Here is an 18,298-nt window from a genome sequence, read left to right on the forward strand (position 1 = left end):
GTATGTTATTTTTTCAAAGTCATTTTTAAAGCCCCACCCCCCTGTTTTAACCAATGACCAAATTGCCCTTTTGCCGTAAGTTTGCTACCCCTTTCTGGTTCCTATGCTGTATCCTAGTCACCATGCAGGACACATATGCTAGACTTGCTGCAACTGAATGGCTAGAAATGATTATATCCTTCAAATACTTGCAGTTTACAAATGGTAGTTGTGATTCGAGGACCCGATCCCTGCTTGGGGAATAAAGACACGTGGACACAGAATGTAAGGTTAATGGGTAAGGTAAAGGCCACAACTTTATTGATTACAGCATGTGAGAAGGTATTGGCTTAGCCATTGGACCACAGAACATTAGACTCCAACCACTCATAGAGGGGTGAGTCTGAGGAGGGGTTAACCACCAGTAGGGGAAGCCTGTTGATGCTAATCCAACTATAGGCTCTCTTCCTGATGTCACCGAGGGTTGTACCATGGCCTCCCGCCACACGGGCATTGGACAGGATCCATGACCGCCGGATTCCTTTAGCGGAATACCCAAATTTGTCGGGGAAGGCAATGGCCACACCTTGCCACCCGAAACACCAACAACACATTCCAATGCCTAACCACCAAATATCACGAAAGTTGTGACGGTTGCTATGAGATAGGCGAAAAAAACCAAGAGGCCGAGCCAATTTAGCCAATTGGAAAAAAAACTCCTACCAGCCCCCCTGGTTAAACAGGGCAACCAACCAGAGGTCCATAGCAAAGTCTCAGGAACACCTAATCTAAAGGGAGTGGAGGGTGGGTCACTCAAAGAAAATGTGTGTGCAATGGTGGGGATCGCTGGCGCGGCTGTGTTTGAGCAACAAGCCACACCCCCGTTGAGCTTCCCTATTGAAGCCCTGGAGTTGAAGCAGGGGGCGGAGTGCCCCCTGCATGACGCGGGAATCATCTCCCGATCACAAGCCCTCCCCTCCTGGGAGGAGGAAAGGCTTTATGGAATTCTAATCTCTGGATTTTTTTTTTCTCCTTTAAAACACACACACGCACACCTTAGCCAGTTTTGTTTTCTTTTTGTAATATTAATACTTTTACAAAGAGAGCTAGAGGAAGGACTAGGTTATTTTGCAGTGAATTGAGTGTTGGACCTGAAGAGTCTTCTGTCAGCCACAAACAGGGATGGCTGAATCTGTCCATTTCAATTTCACCACCTTTCTCAGTTTTTGAAGGGAGAAAAATGGTTCCTGCTGAACGTCTGCTAGTGGGGCTATTCCACAGGGCAGAACTTGCCACACCAAAGGCACAGAGAAGCTGTTTGACGAACTGCATCGCAAAATTCGGAAAAGTTGAAATTCGGAAGGCTAGGAGAGGGGTTCAAGTTCAGCACAGCTTGAGGAAACACACTAGGCCCACTCCCTTTGTCTCTCTGGCCTTATAGCTGGATCCAAAGCCCTTGCATCTTTGTCTTGTGCCCTGGAAAACTGACCTAAATTAAGACACCCCAAAGTGGTGCAACTCAACAACAACGTTGAAGGCTTGATTTCTATATGCCAGGTTTAGGAAGGTTCAGTCAGCAGTAGTTGACTGAAAGACGTTTGGATCTGGCCTAACTTTATGTTGGCTTAAGTTATACCAGTTTGCTTTATGCCAGCTTCTTGTGTATAGGATTGCTCCCTAAGGGTGCTACCTTATAGACACCTTTTGTTGTTGTTTAGTCGTCTTAGTCGTGTTTGACTCTCCATGACCCCATGAACCAGAGCATGCCATGGAAACACTCATTCTCTTCTCAAAACATCTCTCTTTTTTTTATGTCCATGGAGTTTTCTTGGCAAAATGCTGGAGTGGTTTGCCAGTTCCTTCTCCAGGTGGATCACATTTAGTCTAAACTCTCGGCTATGACTTGTCCGTCTTGGGTAGCCCTACACAGCATAGCTCACAGCTTCTTGGAGTTATTCGAGCCCCTTCACCACAACAAGGCTGTGTCATAGATAGACACCTTACTTGTGAGGAAAATGGCGGTACTTCCTCATATGCCTAGGATTGCATTCTAGAAGCACAAACGTTCAAAGCAAGCGCAACCTTTTAGATAGCAAGGCACAGCACATATTACTGGAAATTTCATTATGGATTTTTTGTGTGTAAGTCTTTCATAGTGGCTCTTTCTATTTATTTATGCATTTTATGTTTGAGCAACTTCCCCTAAGCTTTTCAGTTATGGGAAGTTTTTCAAAAAGGAAAGAGATTAAAAATAGTTTTTACAGCCCCGGAGCAAAAACATCTGAGGGATGAAACATGAGCTTAATATCTCTGAGGGGGGCTTTGCTTGGGCTGGGAAAATAGCTAAAAGAATTTTTTTCAGAACAGATAGTTAAGGTATTAAAAAATCAGTTAAAGCATGCTCACTTGGCACTCTTGTTCCCTTTTAAAACCTGGGATTAAAAAGCACTGAATGGGAGGCAGCACAGACGCTTAAACACATGTGCACAGACCTACACAGGGTAAGACTGTCTCTTCATTGAATTAAGATGCGGCAAAATATTGTATTAATTAACTGGATCAGAGTGTCACAAATACTCCATCCCTGAAAAAGCCAAGATGCACCACAACAATTTATACCACTTCAACTATACAGAATGTTATTCTTCATCAATCTTTATACAGTGGTACATCGGGTTAAGTACTTACAGTGGTGCCTCGCAAGACGAAATTAATTCGTTCCGCAAGCTCTTTCGTCTTGCGAGTTTTTCGTCTTGCGAAGCACGGTTTCCCATAGGAATGCATTGAAAATCAATCAATGTGTTCCTATGGAAACCGCCTTCAGACCAGGTCCGGGGACAGTCTGTCCCCCGACCTCTTCTGAAGGCTGGGGGGGCGGACAAGGGCTTTTCTTCCCACCCCCAGCATTTTAAAAAAACCCCGGGACAGCAGAGGACGTCTCCACTGTCTCGAGGTTTTTTAAAATGCTGGCGGGCGGCAGCGCTGCCGCCCGCCAGCATTTTAAGATCGCCCCGGACAGCCTCCGCTGTCCCGGGGTTTTTTAGAATGCTGGTGGGCGGCAGCGAAGCCTCCAGGACCTCTTCTGAAGGCGGGCGGGGGGCAAAAGTCTTTGCTCCCCTCCCGCCTGCCTTCAAAAGCCATCCGGGATAGCGGGAAGCGCTTCCCTGCTATCCCGGACTGCTTTTAAAATGCTGGCAGTGGGGAGGAAAGCCTTTCGGCCCCCGCCGGTCTTCCTGGACCTCTTCTGAAGGCCGGAGGGGGGGGAAAGGCTTTGCTCCCCACCGCCAGCATTTAAAAGAGGTCCCCGGAGATTTCCCTATGGGCTTTCTTCTTGCAAAGCAAGCCCATAGGGAAATTCGTTTTGCGAAGCGCCTCCAAAACGGAAAAACCCTTTCGTCTAGCGGGTTTTTCGTCTTGCGAGGCGTTCGTCTTGCGGGGCACCACTGTAATTTGTTCCGGAGGTCCGTTCTTAACCTGTAACTGTTCTTAACCTGAAGCACCACTTTTGCTAATGGGGCATCCCGCTGCCACTGCGCTGCCACTGCACAATTTCTGTTCTCATCCTGAAGCAAAGTTCTTAACCTGAGGTACTATTTCTGGGTTAGCAGAAACTGTAACCTGAAGCATATGTAACCTGAAGCGTATGTAACCTAAGGTACCACTGTACTTTTGTAAACCAAGAAATCTTTAATAAAAAATGCGTTTAAAAAAGAAAAAAGAAAGCATTCTAGTGCCTAAAAAAGAAAAAAGCATTCTAGTGCCTAAAAAAGAAAAAAGAAAGCATTCTAGCAGAGTCTGTAACCTGAAGCATCTGTAACCTGAAACATCTGTAACCCGAGGTATCACTGTATAGGAGAAAGGGCTGAGATTCACATATGAAAATTCTGCTAGCTAGTAGGATTTTTTATTCTCTCATTTGAAGAGCTGGCTTCCATGACTTCCCTCAGTTTTTGTTTTTGTTTTAAACGCTATTTTCATGGAAGACAAATATAAATCCCCCTTTCACTCATGTATTTCTTGGGTGTTTGGATCCTCGTCATGGTTAATAAATATTAGGATTTTCTTCCTTAATAAAACAAAAGATTAGTCATTGGCTGTAGAATCTGCCAGCAGTTCAATATCACTTCAAACCATGGGTGATATTCAACTAAGTTTTATTCGCATCAGACACACTGAGATGAATGGACCAAATTTAGTCATGTAAAACTTGGTTGAATGCCACACATGGTTTCTTATATAAGAATATGTCATTGTGAGCCTTGTGCTTGTGTGCTCCCACACCTTCTCCTTCCTTCTTAGCACATGTGGGCAGAAGATTTAAAGCGTCTGTTCACAGTATGGAACAAGCCACGGTTTTATGAAAACAGGAAACTGTGGTTTGCAGAAGCCATATTATTTGACAAAGCAAGACATCAAACCAGGCTTCAAACTGTGGTTTGACATTCTGGTTTATTAGCGAACTATGGTTTATGTCTCTGTGTGGCCTTCATGTGTTGAGCTGCTTAATCAATGCTCATTCAAGCAATTAGCACAGCTGTGTTGCCATGCAAAGACTGGAGTGGGAGCTTCTCAACCATCCGATACTGTTCCCTTGTCTCCTTAGTAGTTGTAGCATCAATTCAAAACACACGGGCGGATCTACTATCAAACTAATGAATCTTAACCTTCAGGGCCCCTAATCCCGGAGGGGCCCCAAAAGTGACTATAGTCCACATTGCTTAACAAATGTGGGTCTAGTGGACCCAGTTTGACTCACATGACTCAAATTGATTAATTCTTTTGTTGTATACATTTCAACAATTCCAGAGTTCCAGAACCAGAAGCAAAGTTGTTGTAAGGGTGTGGTGAGCTATAATAATAATAATAATAATAATAATAATAATAATAATAATAATAATAATTTATTTGTAAATACACTAAAAATACACTAAAATGTCACACATTAAAAACTTCCCTGAACAGGGCTGTCTTAAGATGTCTTCTGAATGTCAGGTAGTTGTTTATCGCTTTGACATCTGTTGGGAGGGCGTTCCACAGGGCGGGCGCCATTACCGAGAAGGCCCTCTGCCTGGTTCCCTGTAGCTTTGCTTCTCGCAATGAGGGAACCGCCAGAAGGCCCTCGGCGCTGGACCTCAGTGTCCGGGCAGAACGATGGGGGTGGAGACACTCCTTCAGGTATACTGGGCTCAGGCCGTTTAGGGCTTTAAAGGTCAACACCAACACTTTAAATTGTGCTCGGAAACGTACTGGGAGCCAATGTAGGTCTTTCAAGACCGGTCATGGAATAACCCCACTGAAGAAGATAAAAGTGGTTACCCATACCTCGTTGTGAAGGAGCACCCATAATAGTTCGAGCTTCGGGGATCCGAAAATGCAGATCCGGCATTGCTCCCATGTGAGGTAGGCAAGGGAATTGCCTGTTCAAGCATTTACAAGAATATCCACAATACGGACTATAATTAGTGCTGAGTAAAAAGTAAAAATAAAGGAGCTACCAGTTAATTTCCAGAATCAGTTTGAGGTGCTGGTTTTGAGTCTTATGGGGCTCAGGAACCCAATAACTCAGTGGTCTCCTTTCCCCGCGTGAGCCAACCTGAGCATTGTGTTCATCAACTGTGATCCTTCTCCATGTGCCCTCTTTGAGGAAGGTGTAGAGGGCAGCGCCACAAAAACAGGCCTTTGGGGGGGGGGCTCGCTGCTTATGGAATGCTGTCTCCGGGGAAGTATGCCTGGCACCATAATGTCTTTAGGCACCAGGAAAATCAATTTAAATTTACACAGTCTTTTTTTCCTTAATTGAGAGGCTAACTAGGAATAATAATAATAATATTTATACCCTGCCCATCTCGCTGGGTTTCCCCAGCCACTCTGGGCTGCTTACAGCAGAATATTAAAAGACAATGATTCATCAAATATTAAAAGCTTCCCTAAACAGGGCTGCCTTCAGATGTCTTCTGAAAGTCTGATAGTTGTTTATTTTTTTGACGTCTGATGGAAGGGCGTTCCACAGGGCAGGTGCTACTACCAAGAAGGCCCTCTGCCTGGTTCCCTGTAACTTCACTTCTCGCAGTGAGGGAACCACCAGAAGGCCCTCAGCACTGGATCTCAGTGTCTGGGCTGAACGATGAGGGTGGAGATGCTCCTTCAGGTATACTGGGCCGAGGTGGTTTAGGGCTTTACAGGTCAGCACAGGCACTTTGTATTGTGCTCAGAAACGTACTGGGAGCCTCTCAGGCCTGGTGTTATGTGGTCTCGGCAGCTGCGAACCAGTGTATGTCAGTTGTCTCTTTTTATGCTCATCTTTTTATTTGGTTTTAATGTTTATTGCTTCTAAATCCTGAAAGTTGGTGTAAAAGATGCCAAAGAAATATAGTAAGCAATAATAATAAACGATTGTTATAATAAACAATAGTTGGAATGGGGAGCCTATCAGAAACAACTTCATCCCACCCAGCCTTAAGGTCCTGTCAAGCCTGCTCTGAGCTATTTGGATGCTGCATATCTATATCCTCCTGCTCCCATTTCTGAATCTGCTAAAGAGGCACCAAGGTCCTTGGGTGGATCTGCTTTCTATATATATTGAATTTGTTTTGCAGGGAGCTGCACACCAGAAATGTTCTTCTATGACATCTCTACCTTCAATATGGACCCTTTCTTGTCCCTGCAGATATCCCAACTCTTGTGTTTCATAGTCTGCTGTCAGACTGACTACATGAACACAACACATTGTGTCATGCTTTATATATGTCACACAGTCTTAAAGACACTCCTTGTCTGTCATCTTGCCCGTGAGTCCTGGAAAACCGGCTCCCTGCCTTGCAAGCCATTTCCTACCTGGCATGGGAGGGACAGGTCCTGACTGACTCCAGCTACAAAAACTGAGGCTGCTGAACAGACTGGGATATTGTTTGGGGGGTTTTGTTGGTGGGGTTCAGCTGCTATTGAAATTAGATTTTTATATTGTTATTCTTGATCTTATTATGACTTGTGTGGAAATTGTTCAATTTGGTTCTGTACCTCTTGATTTATTATTTGACCACTTATGTTATTTATGCAATTTGTGTGTGTGTTGTAAGCTGCTTCAAGCATGGTTCCAACTATGCAAAGACAACATGTATCTAAAATGATGTAGGTATGTACAGGATAAGTGAATACATCTCACTTCTGCTCAGAATATTTGCAAGCACAATATGTTCCATCTCGCACTGGTAAGTTAACAGCAGAATAGCTCCTCCTTCTACATTTGTTTGTTTGTTTCTGTAAGAGAGGATGCTCAGCAGTCAAGCTGGGAAGAATAATACAAATCCTTGTGGGTTTGTGTGATCAAAAAGTAGGAGAATAGCATTGTGAACCAGCTAAAAATGCATCTGTCGAATTGACTCTCACAAAGAGGTTCTTAACTTTGAATGCTACATTGATCAAAGCCTCCTCTCTTCTCACTATCCTTTCTAAAGCTGAGATCATTGAGCAGAATTTGGAAGGGATAAAAATACAACATCTGTATTGTTAAGCTTCAAAACATGGGGAAGGGAGGGGAACTGGACCATAAAAGAATCAGATTTATAGCAGCCTCATTAATTTGATTTAATACTTCAGTAAATTCATTTAATTTTTTTTTTAGCACTGGACAGAACAATGTAGTTTATTATTTCTCTCTGGCTTTCTGCCAACAGCTTGTGGGGGGGGGAGCTGGAACCCTTGCACACACAATAGCTACTGTTAGAGGAGTCCTATTTATCATAAGATGGTTGCAAAAATGATGAAAGAATTTATTGATTGATTAGGATAGACTCCACCCCCTGATGTGCATTCTCATATCTGCTTCCTGTGGGCTAGTTCACACCGTCAGTTATGTCTCTACATGACACTCCCCCAAGAGTTTCTGGAAACACATTTATATACAGACCAAGCAGCCACTCTAACAATTTCAATGATTTCTGTAGCAGATTTTCCACCTACCACAATCACAGAATTTTCCTGTGGAAAGCAGCAGTCATGTCCAAGGACAGACCACTTCATCAGGCAATAATGTTAATTTTCATGACATTTTTAAAAATTATTATTACATGGAGGTTATTATTATATAGTAATGAGGACTGAGGCTAATACACATATTTTTGTTCTTCGAGGTTTTATTGTTAATTTCTCCTAACAAACACATTTTTGTATGCACTTTTGATTAATGTTCCCCTTTTTATAAGTCATTTAGCCTAATACAATGCATCTCAATACATTATTTCCACTAATACATTTACTTTGCATTTGCCAACATTGGTTGGCCGACTGCATCGCAAAATTCAGATAAGGGCGAATTTTGAAGATCGGCTCTGTTTTGGTTCTGAGATGGTGCAAATTTGATAGATTCAATTTCAAATGGAAACTGAATTTAATTTCTCTCCCACTCCTAATTTCCATTCAATGGGTTTTATATATATATATATATAACAGAACATATCGTCTATAAATATAAATGAACAATGACTACTGTTTTAAGGTATTTTGCTAATCTGCTGGAGGGCTTTCACAGGGGGAAAACAACACATAAATAAAAAGCTAGCTTTGTATAGATAAATTTGCAATGTTTCCCAAATATTATCCTAGCAACAATTCTGCAAGGCAGATACAGAGGCCCAAGACCACCTAGAGAATGTTGTGGCAGTGTGAGGACTCCAGGGTCCCAAATCTCCACCATGGTAATAAGCAACTTTTAACATGACCTGTCACACAAGAGGCCTCTTTGAACCCATTGCTGAGAAGCTGGCAGAGTTTTAGCATGATTTATTTTGAATTTCAAAAGGCATTCACCAAAGATTATTAAATAAGTTAAGCAGGTGGGAGGTGGGAGGACACATGCCATTTTGCATGAGATAGTGGTGAGGTAGCGGGGAAGCACAAATAAATAAATAAATGATAGATTCCCTCCTATCTCATCCAAGTTGAAGGTTGGCGTTCCAATTCAGAGTAATTTCTTTGCTTTCAATGAGGTGGCTGTTTTAAGTTACATTTCCTCTGTACCAATTTCTGATGAAAAGCCTAAGCTTTCTTATCTGCAATTCCTGATTAAGGCATCATTAGCAAAAGCAAAGTTGGAGGCTGCCCAAACTATTTCGGTCCCTACATCAGGAAATCTAAAAGACAGTCTTCGCCACTCACGCCACCACAATTTTTAAAAAAGTGATAAACTCAATAAATGGCCATTTGCCACTATTTAATGGCATCTCCAAAACTCTCTGCCCTAATGGCAGGACCAACTCTCAGCAGGGCAGTGCTGAATGATAAGGAATATAATCTACCACAGCAAGAGAAATTTTGTGCAGGACCTTTTTGAACATAAGAAAGAGGTGTTGTTGTTTTTCTTCCCCCCAAAATGGCTGCAGCCTACCTGTGGCCGTGCTACATGTCAGCCTTGAGAACACAGAAAGTGAGATGATTTGTGTGGTGAGTTCCACCCCCCCCAGTGGAAATAAAGACACATGACACAATTATTTAAGGTTAATGGGCTAAATATGGACACAACTTTATTGGTTACCAGTAATGAGCGGTATTGGCTTAGGCATTGGTCCTAACAGACTATCCAGGAAGGGTTAACCACATCAACTAGGAACTCCCCCAGGGTCACCACTTAGGCCCTCACCTCCATGGGCTTCAGACAGGGCCACGCCCCCCGGAGTCCTTTATCGGACTACCCTTCAATATGCAGGGTACATGTCAGCCTTGAGAGCCTAGAAAGTGAGATGATTTCACATAGCTGTGTGAGATGTTAAGGGAAGGGTAGTGCCTCTGGTGGGGGACACATCATATGCTGTCTGGGGTAATTTATCTCCCATCCTTCACTCAGCTCTCACCTGTGGCTACTAGAAGCTATCAGCATGCGATAGCAGCCCTACCCAGGGACTAGCTTTGACTGGCTCAAATGAGGGTAGCCAATGGGTCTCAAGCCTTCAGTGAGTTAGGGACTTCCCCTGCATGCAAAGTCAAGCTCTGGCAGATTGAGAAGATGAGAACAATAATAGGTCCAGTGGTCAAGAAGGCGGTTTCTGCATGTGCTGTAGAGGGAAGCGAAGAGCAGATGGAGCATGTCAACCTGGGAAGGTAGCCCATGTAGGAGAAGGAAACTCTGATTCTAAACTCTCCATCTGAAGATCTCAGGGCGGTTCGCAGCATAAAAATACGGGGGGGGGGAGCACAAAATACATAATAAAAAATGGGAAACAAAACCTCCCCACACACATTTAAAAGACATAGAATGCAAAATCCCTAATTACACATTTTAGCCCCATCTCTGATCTGATTCAGGACTGCATTCAGAACAGGGATCGTGGTCCTTAGGGTGACCCAAGTCAGGTTAATTGGATGCACCCAATTAATTGGAGGCATGAGGGCTATCAGAAATGGTACTGCATGTGAACAATCATGTGATGCCTTTTCCTTTGCCCACATGGTCAAAATGGTCAATGAGGTGGGGAAGGTGAGAATCCACCCCCCCCCCCGGCTGGAAATGCCCCTAGCGATGAAGCATCAATTGCAATGGCAACCTGAAAATATTAGTATTGACACAACTGAAAGGGGGTGGAATTTCTAGTTCCTGCCTAATGTTGAAACTAGTGAATATTTATCACAATTTCTGTGCTAAAGATATTATTGGTAGGGCTGCCATACATTTGGAATTTCCCATCAGATATAAGCGTCCAAGCAGAATTTCCAAAAATTGCTAAAAATGTTCAGGAAAAGCTGGGCGTATGGTGACCCTACCAATAATGTCTTTAGCATTTCGATTTTGGGGTGAATTTCCTAAGAAATAGCTAAAAGGGCTTCCAGATATTCACTTTTTGAAATATGGTAAACCTAATTATTGGTTACTTCTGATATGTTGTACTGCACTACAAAAAAGATAAGAAGAGAGAGAAAGGTATGGTGATTTTATCTTCCCAGGCATCATGCATTTGCTGTTATTATTATGAACTATGATGTCTATTAATTCAGCCACTAAACATGTTGAAAATCCTAAATGAATAACTTTAACATTGTTTCTGTAATTTTTGGCAAATGAAAAGAAATGTCTTCCATGGAAGGAAACATCTTTCTCGACATTATTGACTAAAGCTGCCTTGTCCCAGTAGACTTGCTTTTAAAAATATTCAATGTTTGCTTTCCTGGTTAAGGCAAGACCTCCCAAACAACTTTAAGTAGGCTGCAGTTGATTTGATTGACTTTGTTTCTATTGCGGTGAAAGATGACTTCCATCTTGCAACTTAAAAAAAAATTGGAAAAAATAGCAGGCACAAAGCCCACTTGAAGTTAATATATAATTATTGAAGAATTCAAATTGTTCTCCAGGAGAAAGCTGAAAGGTTTCCATTAACGCTGAATAATGTTTCTATTTTGGAGTCATTACCCTTTCTTGATAAACCGCAACTCGTTTTCCCTTTGAAAAAGACACAGGAACATAGGAAGCAGTGTTGAACAAAGTCTGACTGTAGCCCAGTATTTTCAACACTTGATGGCCAGCACCATGCCAGGGTTTCAGTGAGGGGATATTCCCAGCCCCACTTGGAGATGTCAACCATTGAAACTGGGACTGCCTGCACAGAAAGCAGTTTCTCTACCACTGAACTACAGGCTCACCAATAGGGCTTTAAAGGTAAAGGTAAAGGGATCCCTGACCATTAGGTCCAGTCGTGGCCGACTCTGGGGTTGCGGCACTCATCTCACTTTATTGGCCGAGGGAGCTGGCGGACAGCTTCCGGGTCATGTGGCCAGCATGACTAAGCCACTTCTGGCGAACCAGAGCAGCGCACGGAAACACTGTTTATCTTCCCCCGGAGTGGTACCTATTTATCTAGTTGCACTTTGACGTGCTTTCGAACTGCTAGGATGGCAGGAGCAGGGACCGAGCAACGGGAGCTCACCCCGTCGCGGGGATTCGAACCACCGACTTTCTGATCAGCAAGTCCTAGGCTCTGTGGTTTAACCCACAGCACCAGGGTTGTGGGTTCAAGCTCCATGTTGGGTGAAAGATTCCTGCAATTCAGGGAGTTGGACCAGATTACCCTTGTGGTCCCTTCCAACTCTACAATTCTATGATTCTATGACTTACCAGAGTCCCAAGATAACAAAGTTTACACTTAGGCCTCATTCACATGGCAGTTCATTCCAATTTCACAACTTTCCCCAAACCATTAAGCTCTGCATTGCATGTGAGCTTTCTCCCAATGTAAAAGCCACTTCTGAAACTATAGTGGAACTGCAGATGAATATAATACAAATTTAGCACTATTTAGCACTAAATATAGGTGCCAACTCCCTGGGGCCCTGGGTGCCCGAGCACCCAGAAAATTCCTCATAAAGGGGCCAGGCAAATGTCAGTGCCAGGGCCATGCATGCTGCATGGGATCCATGGCCCTGGGCACCCATGGTTGTGGGCCAAGCTGGCACCCCTGGCACTAAACTTGCACTATATTCCATTATAGTTCCCAAAGTGACTTTTACACCATGTGAAGGAATGCTGAAATACAATGCAGAACTTGACAGGGAAAAGCCATGAAGTTTAAACTCTGCATATTTGTGCGAAGAGGGTTTGATTGTTAGCCCCATTACTGGGAGGGCAAAAGAGGACTCCTAGCAACTCTCCACAGTTGTAGCAAACCACAGGTCACATAATTCTCTTGGGGGAAGCCATGGCTGTTAAAATTGGTATCATATAGTGCAGGTGGCGCTGTGGGTTAAACCACAGAGCCTAGGACTTACCAATCAGAAGGTCAGTGTTTCGAATCCGCGCAACAAGGTGAGCTCCCATTGCTCTGCCAACCTAGCAGTTTGAAAGCACATCAAAGTGCAAGTAGATAAATAGGTACTGCTCCGGCAGGAAGGTAAACGGCGTTTCTGTGCGCTGCTCTGGTTCACTAGAAGCGGCTTAGTCATGCTGGCCACATGACCTGGAAGCTGTACGCCGACTCCCTCGGCCAATAAAGCGAGATGAGCACTGCAACCCCAGAGTCAGCCACAACTGGACCTAATGGTCAGGGGTCCCTTTACCTTTTTGAGAGAAGTGGAATGAGGCATCAAGGCAGCAGGCATGGCTACAAGGCCTTTTTCAAGGCAAACAGGACAGAGGCACTTGACCACCCCCAAGTTATCCTGCTCATTCTGCTTTGGGTCCTGCTACCAGCAGATTCAACGTAGCATTTTGTAAGGGTTGGTTTGGAATTATACACAGATGCACAAGAATGCAAATCATTTCTCTCATGCACACTGCGAGGAAATTTATAAGCCCAATGAGATGAGGCACCGTTTCAGTTCTTCATCAGAAAATTGCATACATTTAAACTGGAACCCTGCCAGCCTTTACTGTTATTACTTTTTAACCAACGAGTATAAATGTAGGGATAAAGCAGAGAGGGAGTTCTATAATGCTCAGATAACATTGCGCCTGCAGGATGCTGGAGATAAGTGGCAGAAGCGTCATTAACATAACATGACAATGCCAAATTAATTCTAATTATCCTGATCACTGAGCATTTAAATGAAAATGAAGACATTAAAGGTAACTAATTACCGAGAAGGGCATTTCTTTGGATGAATTATGAGGGGGCTTAAACAAAGACAGCGTACAACAAAGGCCCTTTGCTGCCCAACCGTTTGTCAGTTTATTTGTAGCGATTTCACCAGAGGAAATTTGTTTCTCAGAAAACATGAAACGCAGAAAGCCCCCTTTTTCCCAGCTAATTGCATATTTTTATTGCATTTTTATCAAATATAATAGTCCTGCTAATCATAACATAACTCGTGAGCCATTATCGTTATATTAACAGGCTCAGTGGTCATAGGTCATAAAGTGGCTGGTTCACCAAGGGCCAGTTGGAGGGGCGGAGACATTACAGGTAGTGGAAGCATTTCCTAAAACACAGGCTCACAGCTGAAAGCTTTGTGGACGGATTATAGAAATAGCACACAATCGGCAGGGGGGGTGCAACCGCTCTGTTCTGGGGTTGAACAACAAGGTGGATGGGGGTGTTTCAGGGTGATTTCACCCATCCCTGAATCAACCTTGAATCAGCTCAAAACCCCCACAAAGTTTTGTATAACTTTGTCACTCTGTTTTTCTTTACTCACGCCTTGTCCGCGAATATAGCCTCTAAGTTTTTCTACATCTCTATGTTTCTCTACTCTAGACCTCTGGGTTTTGCAAGATATGGATGATTTGTTGTTGTTGTTGCTGCTGCTGCTGCTGCCTCTGTTAAAGCAGAGCAGTAGAGGATTATTATTATTATTATTATTATTATTATTATTATTATTATTTCTGGAGCTTTTCAGAGTTCTGCAGGCAGCAGTAATGCCTGTCGGAGGATGTCCCCTCTCAACACTCTTCCTGAATTTTGGTTTAACTGGAGAATTTCTGAAATTTATACCTTGCCTTTTATCAGAATCGCACAAAGCAACTTATATAGAAGCACAACCCAACAACAAAATCACAACCAAACCAAGAAGCAAAAAACAGCAAGTACCTTCAGAGGACTGTCCTCTGGCAACCCTTCAAAGAGAGGACTCTGTCTTCCTTAAAGTAGAGCACAGGGCCACCGAAACACAGAGTATCTCCATCTGCAGAGGCTGTTCATTTTAATGGTGGGCAAAGTCTTTTGTAGATTTTGCTTTGGGTGAAAAAAAATATAATCTTGAAGACCTGGGCTATTTAAAAATTTATTCCTGCATAATCAAAATGTACCTGCATTACAAATTGCTTTTTCAAAAGTTGCTTAGCATTTCAAAGGTTCAGCTTGATTCAAACCCTTAAGAGGAAACAAATGGATTAATTTCGCTTCTGAAATGAAATTATCGACCTGACAAGGGGTAACTGTCTCTCAGGTAAATAATATCAAGGATTTTTTTTTTTTTTAAGGAAAGGCCTCCTATTGTCTATAATGACAATAAGTTCTATCCTCCCCTTTTGAGTTCAATTTAAATGGTCTTTGCAAAGGCTATGGCCTTTGAGGTAAGAATTCATTAGCATTATTTGCATTCTTTTAATATCCTCAAGGTAAAAAATAAAATAAAATCTGTTGCTTTTATGTGCCACCAAAATCCAGCCCCCAGTGCTTAAAATGCTCTTGAAGATATCCAAGCTCAGATATTTATACCTATCTAAGGGCTGAACCTATCTCATAGTTCTTTCTTTCTTTCTTTCTTTCTTTCTTTCTTTCTTTCTTTCTTTCTTTCTTTCTTTCTTTCTTTCTTTCCCTCTTTCTTTCTTTTTTGAAAACTGAGGTGCTGAAACTCATATATTGATAAAAGTGTTGTGGGCCTCAGCACAAAATGGCTGCCAAAATGGGCAACAAAAAAGAGATGAAGTTACTCCATGCCAGTGTGTTCCGTCACAAATAATTCACACATATATATCCCACATTTGATGGTGATTGTGATGAATTATTAAATTTGTATACCACCCTATACTTGTAGGTCTCAGGGCAGTTCACAACACAAAGTTGCAATATACAAAGCACAAAATACATAATAAAAATAATCAAAGCACAAAATACATTTGACAGGTAAAAACAGCCCTATTTGTGTGTGTGTGTGGCGCTGGGAGACTGGAGTGGTGCTGTGGTCTAAACCACTGAGCTTCTTGGGCTTGCCAATCAGAAGGTTGGCAGTTCAAATCCCCGCAACAGGGTGAGCTCCCATTGCTTGGTCCCAGCTCCTGCCAACCTAGCAGTTTGAAAGAAGGCCAAAAAGTGCAAGCAGATAAATAGGTACCGCTCCGACGGGAAGGTAAAGGGCATTTCCATGCGCTGCTCTGGTTTCCGTGTTCTGTTGCGCCAGAAGCAGCTTAGTCATGCTGGCCACATAACCTGGAAAAACTGTCTGCAGACAAATGCCAGCTCCCTTGTCCTGTAAATTGAGATGAGCGCCGCAACCCAGAGTCGTCTGCGACTGGACTGAACTGTCAGGGGTCCTTTGACTTTACCTTAACCTTTTATGTGAGCAGGACCAAGGACAGAGTCTGACAGCCCAGCACAGACCCCAAAACAGGCCCTGTAGCACAATGGTAGGTGAGTGGCTTGGAGAGTCAAGAACACACAATTGAGATTATTCCTAGGTGAGTGGATACAGGATTGCAGCCTAGGGGAGCCATCCAAGCTCCTACCCCGCCTAGCCATATTTTATGGACGGTTGGGTCACTATCACACCTCATCTGAGAACATGGACCATTGTAAGCATGGGACAGCTTCATGTATAGAGTCATTGGTTGATACAGTTGCCACCTATGCACAGTCCCTATAAATTGCTGTACCACAGGCAATTACCTAGAGATCTGCCAAGTGTCTGGACTGGGATGGCATTAATCCAAATTCCAGGATGCAAAAGCTGATCAACGGACATTGTCATGTGCGACATCAAGACTCTGCTTGAAATGAGCAATGGCACTTGAAATTGCCATGAGTCCAGACAAACCAAAGTGAACCAGAGTCTGCAAAGGCTTGCTAGCAATTTCAAAAAGAAAATAAAGGAACATTCTTCATCGTGGTTTTTTTTAGGAGGGAGATAAAGCTGATTCGATTACATGAAAACATGCAGATATACCTGCATACATACTTTTATTTGTATGTCATCCTTTTCACAGTTGAAACAGTGTTCAAGGTGGCTTACAACATGAAAAAACGCATAACCATAGTATCACAGGACTAGTCAGAAACAATTAATAAATTATCAACAAAAATCAACAAAGCAAAACTGAACAGTTGCCACATAAATAACAGCAAAATCTAAAATAAATATATAAAACAAGTATTGTTAGCCCAGAAATTTAAGCAAGAAGAAATTCTGACGAAAGAAGAATGGCAGATGAAAATAATGGACTATGCAGAATTCGGCAAAATGACAGGAAGGATTCAAAACCTGCAGGAACAGAGATTTACAGAAGATTGGAAGAAGTATACAAATTACTTGAAGAGCCATTGTAATCAACAAATTACGCTAGTAGGACTACAAGAAGTTTTGTAGGGAGAAATATATGAAGTGCTACAAAGTAGATAAAGAATAGAGATATTGGTTATGAGTTTTAAAGGGAAAATAAGAAATGTATACTAAGAGTTTTGATTGGAAAATTTTCAGACTGGACTGATGGAAGTCAAAATATTGAATAAGATGTAAAAATATGTTTAATTACTGTTAAAAATGGTATGTTAAAAAACAAAGAAAGAAAGAAAGAAAGAAAGAAAGAAAGAAAGAAAGAAAGAAAGAAAGAACAGCCACAGCCCAACAAAACCTCCCAAACAATATCATAGAATCATAGAGTTGGAAGAGACTACAAGGGGTCATCGACTCCATCCAAGCTCCTGCAATGCAGGTATTTTCTGCCCAATGTGGGGTTTGAACCCGCAATCCTGAGATTAAGAGTCACATGCTGCTCTACCAGTTCAACCATCTCCTTTCTTCCCAGCCCAAGAGTCTGTTCAGTAGCCTCAGCTTTCATAGCTGGGGTCAGTCCACGCCCCACCTTCCCAGGCCAGGTGGGAAAAGGCCTGTAAGGCAGGGAACAGGTCTTCCAGGAATTACAGCCAGTTCGTTTCAGTAACTCACTGATCATTTAGGCTTTAACGTTTTCTGATAATCTTACACTTCAGAGCACAGGAGTAATCATCCTGCTCTTGTTTTAATGAAGAGTACAAGAGAGGTGTGGAACTAATCAAGCAGAAATTCCATATCATCTGCCTAGTCCTGTAAAACCATCATTTTCATAATGAAATCATCTTATCACAATGCCAGACAAGGTTAAAGCAAGGAGCTTTCTGGATACCAGGCTATTAGCATTTGGGTTGACATGATACCTGCCTTTGTCATTTCCATCAAACAAACGGCAAAATCCTTAAAATCTAATAAAGAAGAGTGGATCAAATGGCTGCATAAAGTTCAGATCTCAGATGGGATCTTATAGTTTTATTCAGTCAATTTGAAATCAAAACTCTACATTCTGTTGATGGTTTGAATTAGGGCTGTGTACTGGATCTGGCTGGATCCTGGAACCCAAACTGAATCGGGCTAATTCGGGTTAACCCGGGAATTGACCAGATTCGGTTGAGGTAGCCTTAGATTTCCCCAAACTGGATCAGCCCCACCCAGAGTTCTCCAGGGCTGATAGCCAGGAGACGAGGGATATACATAGGCAGCCTGCATGCTTCTCCTCCCCCCTGCCCCCCAAAATCTATCTATTCAAATATTGTACAAGGCCCAATGACCCCAACGACACAGTGTCACCAAACCAGTCATTTATCCCTAAAGCCACCTCTGGGAGTGGCTTTCTCAGATCTGGGGACCAGGGAAA

General features: G+C 42.8%; 1 long non-coding RNA gene across 1 annotated transcript in view; it reads right to left on the bottom strand.

The window, feature by feature from the left end:
• The window catches only part of LOC309368378, a 602,774-nt gene that overhangs the window by 348,786 nt on the left and 235,690 nt on the right, over positions 1–18,298 (bottom strand). The window lies entirely within an intron of this gene.

The sequence above is a fragment of the Podarcis melisellensis genome (genome assembly GCF_964234715.1).
Source record: "Podarcis melisellensis genome assembly, chromosome: 4".
Classification (NCBI taxonomy): Eukaryota; Metazoa; Chordata; class Lepidosauria; order Squamata; family Lacertidae; genus Podarcis; species Podarcis melisellensis.